General features: G+C 40.5%; 1 long non-coding RNA gene across 1 annotated transcript; it reads right to left on the bottom strand.

Moving 5' to 3' along the window:
- Positions 1–12,908, bottom strand: LOC308191732. The gene is made up of 3 exons (XR_013948240.1): positions 11,844–12,908; positions 4,731–4,894; positions 1–1,085 (listed from the first exon to the last, which is right to left on the bottom strand). It is a non-coding gene; the product is annotated as an uncharacterized lncRNA (long non-coding RNA).
- Between the last annotated feature and the right edge of the window lie 564 nt (positions 12,909–13,472).

Raw genomic sequence — 13,472 nt, 5'->3', positions numbered from 1 at the left:
TGCAGTTTTATTTTAAACACACTTCAGTATTTAGCTTTTTTTAATGAAAACAAAAACAAAACCCTAAACATATGAATGAATCATTGCATGTCAGGTTTAGATCAGATAAGTAGCCGTGTAAAAGGGAAATGTATACTTCCAGTCCAATTAAAAGAAGCCTGATCAATAATGCAGGATGTCTCATTTATACAACCAGCAATTTCAGCAACTCACATCATCTAATACAAACAATAATTGTTCATACAATTATCTAGTAGCTCTCTTTAGTCTGAACATTCTCAAATGCTCACTGCATCACTTCTTCTACTAGGAGAAATTTCTATTACAAATTGCTTTCCCATTTCATAGAGCTGTATTTCTTGCTTTTTACAGATGAAAGCAAAAAAATGCTTAAGTCCACCAAATTCCAATCAAATTGTGGCAAGCAAGAAGTAGCCTACAGCGCTGATAATAATATTAAAAAAAATGCACTGACATAGAAAACGTAACTTGAAAATAGACTGAAGAAAACAGCTTATTTCTATCACATTACCGAGAGACTTGTTACCAGGTTGCCGTTAGCCTCTCCGCTGTCACTGCTCAGAGAAACCTGACTGTCAGGTCATCCAGCTGAATAACAAACTCACCTTGCTTAGATCCCTATTTCAGCAGCACTTAAGAAACCCACACCAAGATCTGGCAGTCATGGGCCTGCCCAGCACTGCCTGAGATGGCAGCAGACTGGTCCCAATGATCCAGCCAATCTCATGATGCTCCAGTGCACAAAAGTCAGGAAAAGATGGGCTCCTCCTGGAGAATTCACCATCTCGTTTTATGTTTGGAGGAATAACAGCCATTTCCTCCAACTCCTGTTCCACTCAGGTGCAGGTGATACCTGGGTATTTGCTGAAGACAACAGATCTCAAACATCCTGAAGTCCTGGGCTTCACCAAAATTTCCAGATGAGATTCTAGGTCTACGTAGTGCAGAAAGTCAGTTTCTATACCCACAGTGGTCTCTTCAACATGTCTAAGCAATCCCTTTCTGCAGCCACCAACCGCTCCGGAGGAACTCTGCATTGCATATGTTTCATATTTGTGACAGACCTTCAGAGCAACAAATGAAAGGAATTATATTGGTTATCAGTGTTAGTGATTTAGTGCATGGAAAATGGTCTAGTGCGTTATAATCAAAGCCATACTGGAAAGCAAAGCAGGCCAATATTGCCTGTCTCCATACAGCTACCTTTCAGAAATGAAAAGGGCTTACATTTATATAACACTGCAGCAGAGACCTTGAGGTGCATTAATGGTGGATACTTGGCTGTATCTTCAGAAAGCTGCTTTGAAAGTTGATTTTCCATATTGTTGAAATTTAGCTGCTATCAAGAGGCAGAACAGCAGCCATTCTCTGCCTGCAACATTACATGGCTGTCATTGGAGGGACAGCAATGAACCATAGCAATGTCTCATATGTAAACTAAATTTCTATCTAAGTAGACTGGACAGGTCTAAGCTGTACATGTGGGGGGAGAGAGAGGCCAGGGAAGGAGGTCCAAAACTCAGCAAAAAATGTAAAAGATACTATTTTGTGGTCCATCCTATTTCTTAAGCTAAGCTTAGATTATAAATGAAAGAACTGACAAACGACTAAATAAAATCGCCTAGTTCAAATGGTCTAGATGGTGCAGGTGTCCTCCTTCCAGACACACACACAAAAAAAACAGTGCAAAATGTTTCAGGAGACCATTCGCTGCTTCAGCACTCAAGAATTATTTCATTCATGCAAACTTCTGTATGTGCTTCAGTAATAAATTTGGTGGTTAGGAAAGCCCAAAACAGACTCTGACTTGAAATAGCCATTTTACTGGGCTAAGACAGAGCCATGACAAGATTATACCAATGCCCAGCCAGATTCAGCTTTTCAGCTGTTCATCTCTCTCCCAAAAAGGTCTGTTATCATGTGTTTCATTGCATGCAGGTTCAATACGTGCTATCTGTCAAGAAGTACAGGTCATTTACATTTGAAGCTCACAAAAGTATGCAGGAGAAAGGATACCACCGTCAGATGCAACTCCTACAACTTCAGACATCTGCGGTATAGACGGTGAATGTCCAAGTTTGTTGCTCTGACTACCTCCACAGTCAATGGAAAGAAACTGGCATTTTCAGGGTGCAGTTCATCTAATTTATCTTAGCATGAAATGAGTGATGCCTTACAACTGGCCACAGGGTCAAGGAAACTGGCTTAGACAGTCATACCCACTTTTCAGATGTCCGCACTTGACCAGATGAATCCATCCCAAGGATTCTTTCAGTTTATCGCTAATATACAAGGAATAGAGATAATCATGCTTTTTTCACACTTAGACAATTTTGGGGTCCATGCTGTTTCCCAAGTTCTCTGAAACTTCCAACAGCCCAGCCAGGAGGCTAGGAAGGGGAGGAAGTTGAGAATTGATCTTTATCTATTAATTGCTTCCTATGTTCTTTCCCGTTGCCTGTGTTCACTTGTCATCTCTTGTCTCATTTGGCATTTGGTCTGAAAATTCTCCGAGGCAAAGGCTATCTTCTCATTCAAACTATCCTTCTCCATAACTACAGCTCCTAGACAATTTAACTATTAAATACCAACACTCAGCTTTTCTTGATACCAAGAAGAGAATGCACCATATGCTTTTAAAGGATGGTGCTGCAAGGGCAGCTTCTGTGATGACAGTAGGCAGACTTTCAGGAGCACAATAGCCTTCCCAGGGCTATTGCTATGTAGGGTTGACTTCCCAGAGACCCAGTAGGCATACAGAAGCCCAAAAAAAAAATGCAGTTAACATTACTTGTTTTAATGTCACAGAAATACGTATTGAGCTCCTTCAGCTTTTAGAGCATTTGGTACAGGCAGATATACTCAGTGACTGGTGAAAACCTAGCCTGCTAAGTGCCACAGAAGCCTCTGCAAACAAACCCTCAGTTCCAGATTCAGGGTGTTGATTTCTTTCTCAGGAGTGTGCTGCACACTATTCCAAGCGTGTAGCCAGAGCTTTTTGGCTTGCAAGCTAATAAAAACATCTTAGTATTTTAACCACCATTCATTAGCTGACTGTATTTTTTCCTGGGATGCCCTTTAGAGTTTTTTCCGTACTTTTTAAACATTTAAAATGCCGTATCTAAATGTTAGATAGGAAATTCAGAGAGAGCATAAGTTTGTCACTCCCACTAGCTATTAACAAGCATTACCAAGTAAAGTATCAGTAGATAACAAATGTTAATATTTGATATGCCTTACCAAGCTAAAAGTAAAAAATACTATTTTTTTTTTACTTTAAATAGAGCTTTACTGCAACACTGAAGCAGGCTGAGCGCACTGGCCATTTAAACCAGATTTGCTGCTCTTTGATATGCTGCAGAACATGGCAATACAACTGATTCATTACCGCAAATAAGGTGACAAGTTTGCCATTGATTTATTGGTTTAAAGGGTTGCATGTGTGAAATCAGCTCACTCTGACAGGGAAAAGTAAAGGTCGGTGCCCACGTCTTTGTGTTTTAACAGTTTCCGAACTGCTGTAGCTCTTCCTCCAATGTTGCTTTAATGCGTGGGGAAACAGAGGAAGCAGTGTCCTTGGGAACTTCTCAGCCCTGATACCCATAACAGAGTGCTTTACAAAGCACCAGCGGCTGTACTGAGCAAACTGTGAATTAGGACTCACACGCATAGATACGATCAGTACTCCTCAGAGCACAGCTTACAGAATTGCTCTGCACAGCCTGGCTGGACAGGGAATGTAGCAAACAATGGGTTCAATTTCCTGGGCTGTACCAATGGCCCTGCAAAAGAGCCCTCTGAGCCTGCCTTCAGTTTACATCAGAGTTACTTACCCTGCCGTCTGTGAACCACTGGTGGGCCACAAGGCATCTGGATGGTGGTCTAGAAAATGTTTGCAAGAAGTGTAAATGCTGTGCATATGCTTCCCAGCACTCAACCAAATCCTACATACAAAGTTGCAATCAGCACCATCTACAAATGAGGAATGAGCAAGCACCAACCACTGAGAAAGTGATTCATCAGTCTAGCAAATTAAAGCCTAACAAAATCAAATTGGATGCAGATGAAAGAGTAGGGCTCAGAAATGAGAAAAAAAAAAAAAAGCAGCCATAGATATGAACAGATACTTTCATGTTTACCATATTTGAGATGTATCCTTGAGGGTATGGCTACACATTCTGCAAAACTGACTTGTCTGATTTGTCTGATCAAATGAGGGCAACTGCAATGTCATAGAGACACCTGAGCTAGCTTTCCAGATTCCCTCGGAATCAAACGAGAAAAAAAAAAAAGGCATTTTTAAACCTCTTTTTGACAGCTCTGTCAGGACAAGATGAATTAACCACTCTCTTTGGTTATAAGGGGAAACTAGACAAGTAGCTCAGATGTAGGTATCTACAGCTGCACTGCAGATTCTTACATCTGGTCAGACAGAGCTCACAGGAAACCCCAGGAGCCCCCAAACTCATTTTTTAACATCCTGCCTGAATCTTCTTCTTCTATTCCCTCTTTCAACCATACCAACTTTTCTCAGTAAACATACTGAGATTCTGAAAGCAGGTTAAAAAAGGCCAAGGAGCACATCAGCCCAGGATCTAGACACATCCGGCTAGCGCTGAACTGCATCAGTACGTCCACTGGAGTGGTGCGCCCATACGAACATGACAGTTTGGTCCCAAAAGAAGCAGGCACAGCAGCATGATGCCCACCTGGAATTACTAAGCTCAGCTGAGACACAAGGCTTATCATCAGAGGCACAGGGATGTCCTGGTGGACCTATATTGTGTCTGTACGTGGAGCCAGCGCCATGTCGGTTCCTCTGCACGTGCTTCCCCACGCGGCATGGAGCTCGTCACATCCATCTGCACAAGGCCTGAAACGCAGATGCAGTGTTTGAGGGTAGGCAGATGCACACCCTAATTTAACACCTCTGCACACAACTGGTTTGCACTCAGCAGGGATTGTGCTCACCTCTGCTCTCTTTGCCCACTGACACACTCTTTCCTTTCATCCGGGCAAGCAGAGAAATAATTTCCAACAAGAAGACATTCAAACATGACCTAGGGCATGGGATCACACCAGGTCCCTAGTTTAGCAGTCTGTGATTGTTTGCAGAGCAGTTACTGGTGTGAAGTCTCATTAACTTCACTAATGTAGTAAGTCCCAGGGATTTCAGCAGCACTTAATCACGTACTTACAAGCCGGCTGAGCAGGGGTGTACATAAGCACACATTACCACAATTTTTTTGACACTAACCACACACACTCAAGAATCAGGCCAATGGCATCAGAATTGTCAAGTATAAGCTTAGGCAGCCCAGCCTTGATCCCATGATGCTGGGTGCTGGAAAAAAAAAGGAAAAAAAAAGAAAAAAAAGTTAGCGGTGTTTAAGTTAGTGGGCTGTGACAAAATTCCCCATGAGTGTTCACAGAACTATCTGCAGTAATCTTTGCATTGTTAATGATCATTTTCAAGAAATAAGAGTAAGCAAGAAAGGTTCCAACCCTAGGAAAGTATAAAAGCAATACTTACTTTTAAAAGAGAGGATAGAGGACTTCGAGCATTTTATACCTGTCAACCTAACTTTTACCCCTTGACACAAAACAAAGTATTAAAAAATTTGTAAATACCTGGAAGATGATGATAATCATTAAAAAAACAAAAAAAAAAAAACAAAAAAAAAACCACAGTTGAGATGGGTTTGTCAAGAAAAGAATTATATCAGTTGAAGCTAATCTCTTTCTCTGACAGGATAATTGCCCTAGCAAATAAGTGGGAAATAGCAGATATGATGCATCTTCACAATGACGAGCTTTTGACGCTGTTCCACACGGCATCTTCCTAAGTCTGCTAAGGCAGCATGTTCAGAGGCAATCAGCAACCTAGTAGGTGCAACATTTAAAAAATCTTCTCCAAGTGCAGTAACAGACAGTTTCCTGTCAATCTGGGAAGGTTTCTCCAGAGGACGAGGACAACCCCAGGAGTTTGTCCTGGGGCCAGTTTTATTCACCACTTCCATGTACACCTTGGATGATGGAACATGGGTGTGCTTCCGCAGTTTGGTGGTGACATCAGGATGGGAAAAGGTGCAAAGTGCTTTGAAGGATGGAAAGAGCATTGAAAACAAGCCTCAGAAATTCAAGAAGCAGCTTAAAACCAACCAGACAAGATACAAACCAGGCAATTACAAAGTGGTCCACTCTGCAAAGAGAAATCTAACGAGGAACAAAATTTAAATATAGAATAGGAAATGTCTGTGTAGGCAGAAAACAACGTGGGAGATCACAGACTAAAGCACCGACAATGTAATGTATGACACAAAAAGTAATTACTCCGCTCTGGCAAAGTCCCAGCAGGAGTAGTACTTTGTCTAGAACTGGTCACTGCACCCTGAGGAGGATAACGACAACCCAGAGGGGGACAGCCCACTTCCAAGGAGGGCGTACAACAGTTTAGGAAATACAAACTGCAAGGACAGCCGAAGGAATGAGGTTTAGCTGGCTTAGGAATAAAGCAGTAAACTTAGCAATGATGAGATCAAGGTGGAGCATTGTAGAAGCACTTCAAAGTGTAGATAGCAGCCATAAAAGATTTGGCAGCCATTGTTCCACCATGACAACTAAAGGAAGGACAAAGATCAGATCAATTTGCAGCCGAGGTTTAAGTTGGGTATTATGAACACATTCAAACAGAATTGCTAAGCACTAAACCAGGCTATTGCAGAGACTGTGAAATCTTCCTTCCCGAAGTCCTGATCCTAAATCTTCCAAAAGAGCACGTAGCAACCTCGTATGTATGACTACTAAAAATACTAATGGTGTATTTGTGTACATGATCGTCACTGAGTTTGAAAGATAATTGTTTGGCCTCTGTAAGTTACTTAACTCCCAATAAGCTCGTGTCCCAATCATTCAATGTTTCTGTAAGCATGGGCTTGAGCGGCAACGTGATCAGACCTACATTTTTCCTTCTGCAACTGTGCCTAAGTAATGGAATGCATGTCTCAGATCTTTTAATGTAACATAATTTAATGCAGTTTTTGTATTTGAATAGTATGCATAAATCACTGCAAAAGAACTGCTATCTCCCTGTAAGAAGAAAGCTACTAAACTGTGTGTCCTAGACAAAGGAAATATTTTTCAAGTGGTTTGCCTCAGGGGGGATTTAAAGGAGGAAGTTAATGCATTCCAGCAAGAATCTCCATCACTATAATACCAGTGGATTAATTGTAAGTAAAGCTAAGGCTGTGAGAGGAAAATTTGCAGCATAAGGAATGTTGATGAAAAGTGTGGGATGGCTGTTGAAGATAAATAAATAGTTTGAAATGAATTTTATTTTAAAATGGCTATATTCTTTCAGCATTTTGTTATTCCCATGACTACCTCTCAGCTCTAAGAATGACTTTTTCATTTTATTCCAATAAATCATTTCTGAATCAAGAATTCATTACATTTCCATCTTTTCATTTTCACTGCAGTGGTTTCTTTCTCTGTGCAATGGTTTTATCATCTGATTGCAATCAATATTGCTGTAACAGGCAGTACATGTACTTCATCATCAGTAAGAGAATGGTAAGGGATTACAGGGCATTTATACTACCCTTGTTTAAAATCTATCCCTCTGCCTCCTCTTCCTGCCCTTTGCAGGCTGTACCTCTTTTTTCCTTCTGTTGACATTTGGATCTGTATTACACCAGAGACTTTCACTTATTAATTTGCTGGAAAAAAAAATCAAAGAAATATTCTTCCTTAAAACACAAAAGTTGCTGTAAAATGCTCTTTCGAGAAGCATTTTTATGCTTTATGACAGCAAAGAGCTGTGCGCCACTGCTAGGTAATAAGCTGATTATAAAAGAGCTAAATTGCAAAGTCAGGAATACAGAAAGCAGACCAAAATAAAAAGAAATAAACCTTCTTGTAATTAACCTCACATCTGTCACACCTTTTAATTGACCTCACACCTGCCAGCAAAGGCTTCCTTTACCTTTAGCAGGACATTGGCAGTCATTATTTTAAACTCCCCATTCGCTCCTCCTCCCCAAAGTTTTTCACAAGAGCTGCCACATCCTGATGCTCAGCGAAGCTTTTGTTCCTGTGCTCATGAAAAAGATCCAGTTCTAACAGACAACGATGAAAAAGAAAAAGAAAAAGAAAAAGAAAAAGAAAAAGAAAAAGAAAAAGAAAAAGAAAAAGAAAAAGAAAAAGAAAAAGAAAAAGAAAAAGAAAAAGAAAAAGAAAAAGAAAAAGAAAAAGAAAAAGAAAAAGAAAAAGAAAAAGAAAAAGAAAAAGAAAAAGAAAAAGAAAAAGAAAAAGAAAAAGAAAAAGAAAAAGAAAAAGAAAAAGAAAAAGAAAAAGAAAAAGAAAAAGAAAAAGAAAAAGCGTTTCTGTGGAGCCCTCCTAATTTAAATGTTTATTTTGCAAAACAAGGAAGGGAACGAAGGAGTGTGCAATGATAGGAAAACACATCAGTCTCCAGGACATCGTTTCTTTCTTTCAGTAATTTCTTCAAGTACAGCTAGAACTCTGTTAGATTCATTAGATCAGCAAGAACCTACTGAGCATGCAGGCAGTGTGCATTGGTTAGTGAACAATGATAAACAGAAAAGACAATGGAAAGCTAGAAAGGCACCATTAATTACAGGTAACAGTACTGCGGTTTCTATTACATTACTTAAAATGAGAACATAACCACTCCCCTTCTCCTCAGACAGCTCCGAAACTATTTTGAGAGGTTCCCTTTTGAGAAAACAGCTCAGTCCAGCTGTGCTTTTAAACGCGCTGTCCTCTCTCATCAATAATTTGCTCCCTCTGGAAAGTTGGATTCTCCATACAATCTGAAAGGTTTTGCAACATCCTCCTTCTCCTTTCTCAGCTCGTGCTGGAGACAACCTACAGACCAGACTCTGCACACATTTATTTTCTTCCTCCTGAGGGACTTTTAGACTGCTTTGATCACTGAGAAATACACAAACCTTCACAGGTGATTTTGAATACAGGTGAAAACAGTCCTAGCCAGCAGCAGTAAGGAAGATGTGAATGTAAGGGATGAGGTTTGTTCCCCTTTTGGAATTTATTTGCAATCGATTTTCATCATCAGATCCTTTACATTGCTGCCTCGCGCAAATCTGCCTTTTGACTCTTTCACAAAGTTTCTTTTATAACACTGTGGAGGATCACATTAAGCTCCTTGGAAACAGCAGTGTGTATTGTCTAACATGATAGTTATGTCTGTTCCAACGTATTCAGAACTTAACGGCAAGTTTTCTTCACCCAGTACCATCCTTTGCTTGAAAAGCCTTTGTCCTAATGGCTTAGTATTCCTAGACTAAAATCATACTTTTCACCTTTTATTTCAGTGATCTAAAAGAACTGTTTTTGTTCTCCTCTCATAAAACATATTCTCCATTCTACTTGTCATCCTTAGAGTCCTTCTCTGCACCTCCTGCAGTGCAACCTAATCTTTTCTGAACAGTATTGACCAGAATTCACAAACTGTTTCGCATGAGATGAGACCAATGTTTTTGTTTTATTTTTATCTGCACTATCTAATGGAAATATCTGGCCTGTCATCTCGTATGATTTTAGTTTTGGTGGAGGTTTTTTTTTTTTGAGGGGGATTGTTTTTGTTTTCAGATGGATTGTATCTATGACTTAGTCATTCTCAACTAACACAATGAGCACTTTCTATCCAGTCATTCCCAACTGATGAGTTTCCCCCTGCAGCAGAAAGTATTGCTATCAGTCTCCTTGTACTTTGTGTTATTAAAATTAATCCCACACTATTATTTAGGTTTTCAAGGTCATCCAGTCTTGATCACTCTCTGATTCAAAGTGTCTCACTATTTCGCGTCATCAGCAAATTTCATTATTACAGCTCGTATTTTTGTACCTACATCATTAATGGAAGTTTCTGGCTGAATAAATATCTTCTGATATTTCAGATGGGTATGCGATAGGTTTTTTGCTTAAATCTCAAATGTGGAAACATTCATTTCCATATCTTCTTTCTCATTAGCCCCTGCTTTAATTTCCTTTGTAAGAAGGGAATTCTGGGCTTCTGACAATTCTCACTTTATTCTTGCCCTTCTTAATATTTTTAAGCAATCATTTTGTTCCATTCCCTTCAAGCTTTTGATTGTTTCCAATAACTCTTTTGAAGTGGCTATTTATCCAGCTGGGGCCGGCCATCCCTCTTGTCTGAGATATGAATTGCAGATACTGCTTTGCAGAGACTTGACAGACGCCAAGCCTTCTCTACACGCAAGTCCTCAACCACCTAAATGCAGTTGTCATCATTAACTCATCCCCTTAATTTCTCAAAGTCTGACCTTTGAAATTAAGAACTTTAATTTAATCAACCTACTTTTGCTCCAGGTAGGTATTTTTCCTAATAATCTTATGAAAACTATTCATCTCCAGACTTGAACTGAAACATCTCTAGCACATCTTCATGCTAACAGAAGGTCTTTGCCATCTTCCCCCAACAGTGACTCAAAGAAGTTTGACTTCATCTTTTTTTATCACAGCTTCTTTTTTTAACATCTATCACACTGCAAATTCTCATCCCTATCAATTTATTCTACCTCCAAAATATCATGTCCTCTTATTTGTGCTCCTGTCCTAATTTCTATTCTGTCCTATCTTCTGGTATCCCTAAAGGACAAGGTTAAGAATCAGTTTTAATCACTCCGATGTTGTTTCCTGGGCTCCAATGACATACAAACATCATAGTTGTTCCTTGCTAATATGACATTCTCCTTAGAAAAGTTGACAGTCCTCCTCTCAAGTGTCAGCTAAATACAATCTAAGAAGCACTCTCATTGCTATTTTGTATAAAACATTTTCTCTCCTTGCTGTCCACTGTCTTCACCTCTGGTGCTCCTGTTCACTTGACTTTCCTTTTCCAGCGTCTTAAAACCAATACTGGGACATTCGGGTTGGAAATTAGGAGACATTTCTTCTCAGGAAGAGCAGTCAGGCATTGGAACGGGTTGCCCAGGGAGGTGGTGGTGTCACTGTCCCTGGGGGTGTTCAAGGAAGGTTGGACGTGGTGCTTAGGGACATGGTTCAGTGGGTGACATTGGTGGTAGGGGGATGGTCGGACCAGATGAGCTTGGGGGTCTGTTCCAACCTTAATGATTCTATGATATTACACAACTTGATTCCTTTTTAAAAGCTATTTCAAAACACTGATCAGTAAATAATCCACACGCAGGAGAGCTCAGATCAGGAGTCCCAAAACATACAACCGAAGTACCTGAAAAGCCATAAGGCATGCCTCCTCTTAATGACAGGTTTATCTGAGACACAATAACTGAAACATGGAGCAAGGAAAACACCACACTGCGCATATATTGACTCAGTCAAGGAAGTGGCAAGAGTAGGGAAGAGCGTATCTGAATCCCAAATGAATTTTTGATGATGAAGAATCTTTACAAGTCCTTATTTTAAATCTTTATTTCTGGCACACCCAAGTAATAAGCCTGTTGATTCCTCTTAACAAGAAATTCCATCTTTGTACCGGTGCAAAACTGAGGTCTTTCCCTTTTCAGTATTCCATCTTTATTCTGTTCTTTCCAACAGTCTCCATCCCTTTTTTCTCCTTGGACTCTTCTCAACCCACTCCCCCATGGGATTTCATTGTACTTTCCCCCTCTACGGTTTTCTGCCTCTTCCATTTGTCTCTTCTCTATATTTTGAAGTGTAACAAGTGCCTTCGCTGACCACACTTCCACTGCAGTAGCCAGTCTCCTCTGTCTTATATTCCCCCTTTTGTTACTGTCTTGTAGTCTACCCCCCAAGTCTGTGGAGAAAACGAGTACCTGAAAAGCCATTCTTCCCTGTACAGTTTCTGTCGCTCCTGTCATCTTGAGGCAGCTGCTATTCTCTTCCACAAGCTCTACTTACCACACTGTAGCTTTTGTCAGAATTCAAAGACTGGATGAGTATCACAGCTCTGTACCTGGTCTTTATACCTCTTCTTCAGGCCACTGCTAAACTTGCCTCAGTAGCTGTCATCATATTCTTATTGTTGTCAAACAGCAAAAAAGGAGAATCCCTCCTTTACTGACTGCTGCTTGGGGTCTTTCCTTCTAGTAACTCCTCCTTTGGTCCCTTAGGTGTAAGCTTAGCAATTAACAGCCTCTGAACCATGACTAAAGACGGGAATCCTCCCTTACATAAGGCCCCTGGAGGCCTTTACGCAAGTCCTCTTCAGAGTAGGACAGCTGAAGGACAGGCTCAATTCCACTTGATCCTGATGAGAACAAAACAAACGATGCTTACTCTACCCTCTCTGAGCGCTAATCTTTTGTATAAGCAAGAAACTCATGTTCTCTGTTTCTCCTTCCATCCTGGCCTGGGCTCAATTCAGAAAACCCTCTGGGCAAAGAGGAAACAAGACGGCAAGCTAGAACAATGACAGACTATGAATATGAACTTGGCTACTGTGGTTTACCCGTAAGTGAAAATAACTACAAATAGGGCAATATACAACCGAAAGAGCTATCCAGAAGACATGCTATTCTAGCTCACACAGATAAATTAAGTGATTTAGAAAGAGTATGTAGGCTTTTGTACAGTTGTTACTAGTATTTGCATCATTCGTTAGTACTGGTGCAATACATAGTTTGACGGTGAGGAATACATACTATTAGATTTTTCTAGTACTACATTAAGTCTAAAATTTGAAAGCTGAAAGTTTTCCCTTCTACTTGGGACTGAATGGCCTTTGTGTATACTAAGCATTCAAGACTTTCAGGCTTATAACCGCAGATAAGATACCTATCTTGGAAATTGGAAACATACCACTTTGGGTTTACCGTTGCGACTTGAGACAGGATCTTTTTTGAGCGTGACCCCCAGACCTCTCTCCAAAATTCTGCATATTCAATACCATCACTGTGAACGTCTACGCTTACAACCAGCGTTTCTACAATCTCATACAAACCTCTTTTCTTTCCAGCTCTTAGTGTTCATTCCATCAGACGTCTCAGCTTTCAACAGCATGCAAGAAATAGGTAGTGCTGGTTTCCTTTCATCACTGAAAAAAGAGAACACAATCACCAAATCAGTGCAGTGGCCATACAAGGGAGGTTAGTAGTGTGTGTAGAAGGCCATAATAAACCGGGGCCCAAGCTAGACTGAACAAAGTACCAAGGGACCCGCTGGTAACAGTCTCTTTCAGACAAAAAATGATAAGCCTGATTTAAGCTAGTACAAAATACCAGAGCATTCCTTGTTTTCCAGATGAGGTGACATGCCCAGGTTAGCTTGTGCACCTTCTCTCATTGCTGGCTGGCTGAGAGAAACCACACAGTTGTGTCAGACTGCGCTCTCCCTGCAGGAACACATTCCTTCCTCCCTTCCTTTATGTAACACCAGCAGTGCGAAGAGCACGAAGCCATCCATCACGTAGTGTCAACCCATGGAGCATGGAACACTGTGAAAGT

This window comes from Anser brachyrhynchus (assembly GCF_964034855.1).
Source record: "Anser brachyrhynchus genome assembly, chromosome: 3".
In the NCBI taxonomy this organism is placed as follows: Eukaryota; Metazoa; Chordata; class Aves; order Anseriformes; family Anatidae; genus Anser; species Anser brachyrhynchus.
The sequence above is the reverse complement of the archived record's forward strand: the minus strand, read 5'-3'. Positions and strand labels throughout refer to the sequence as shown.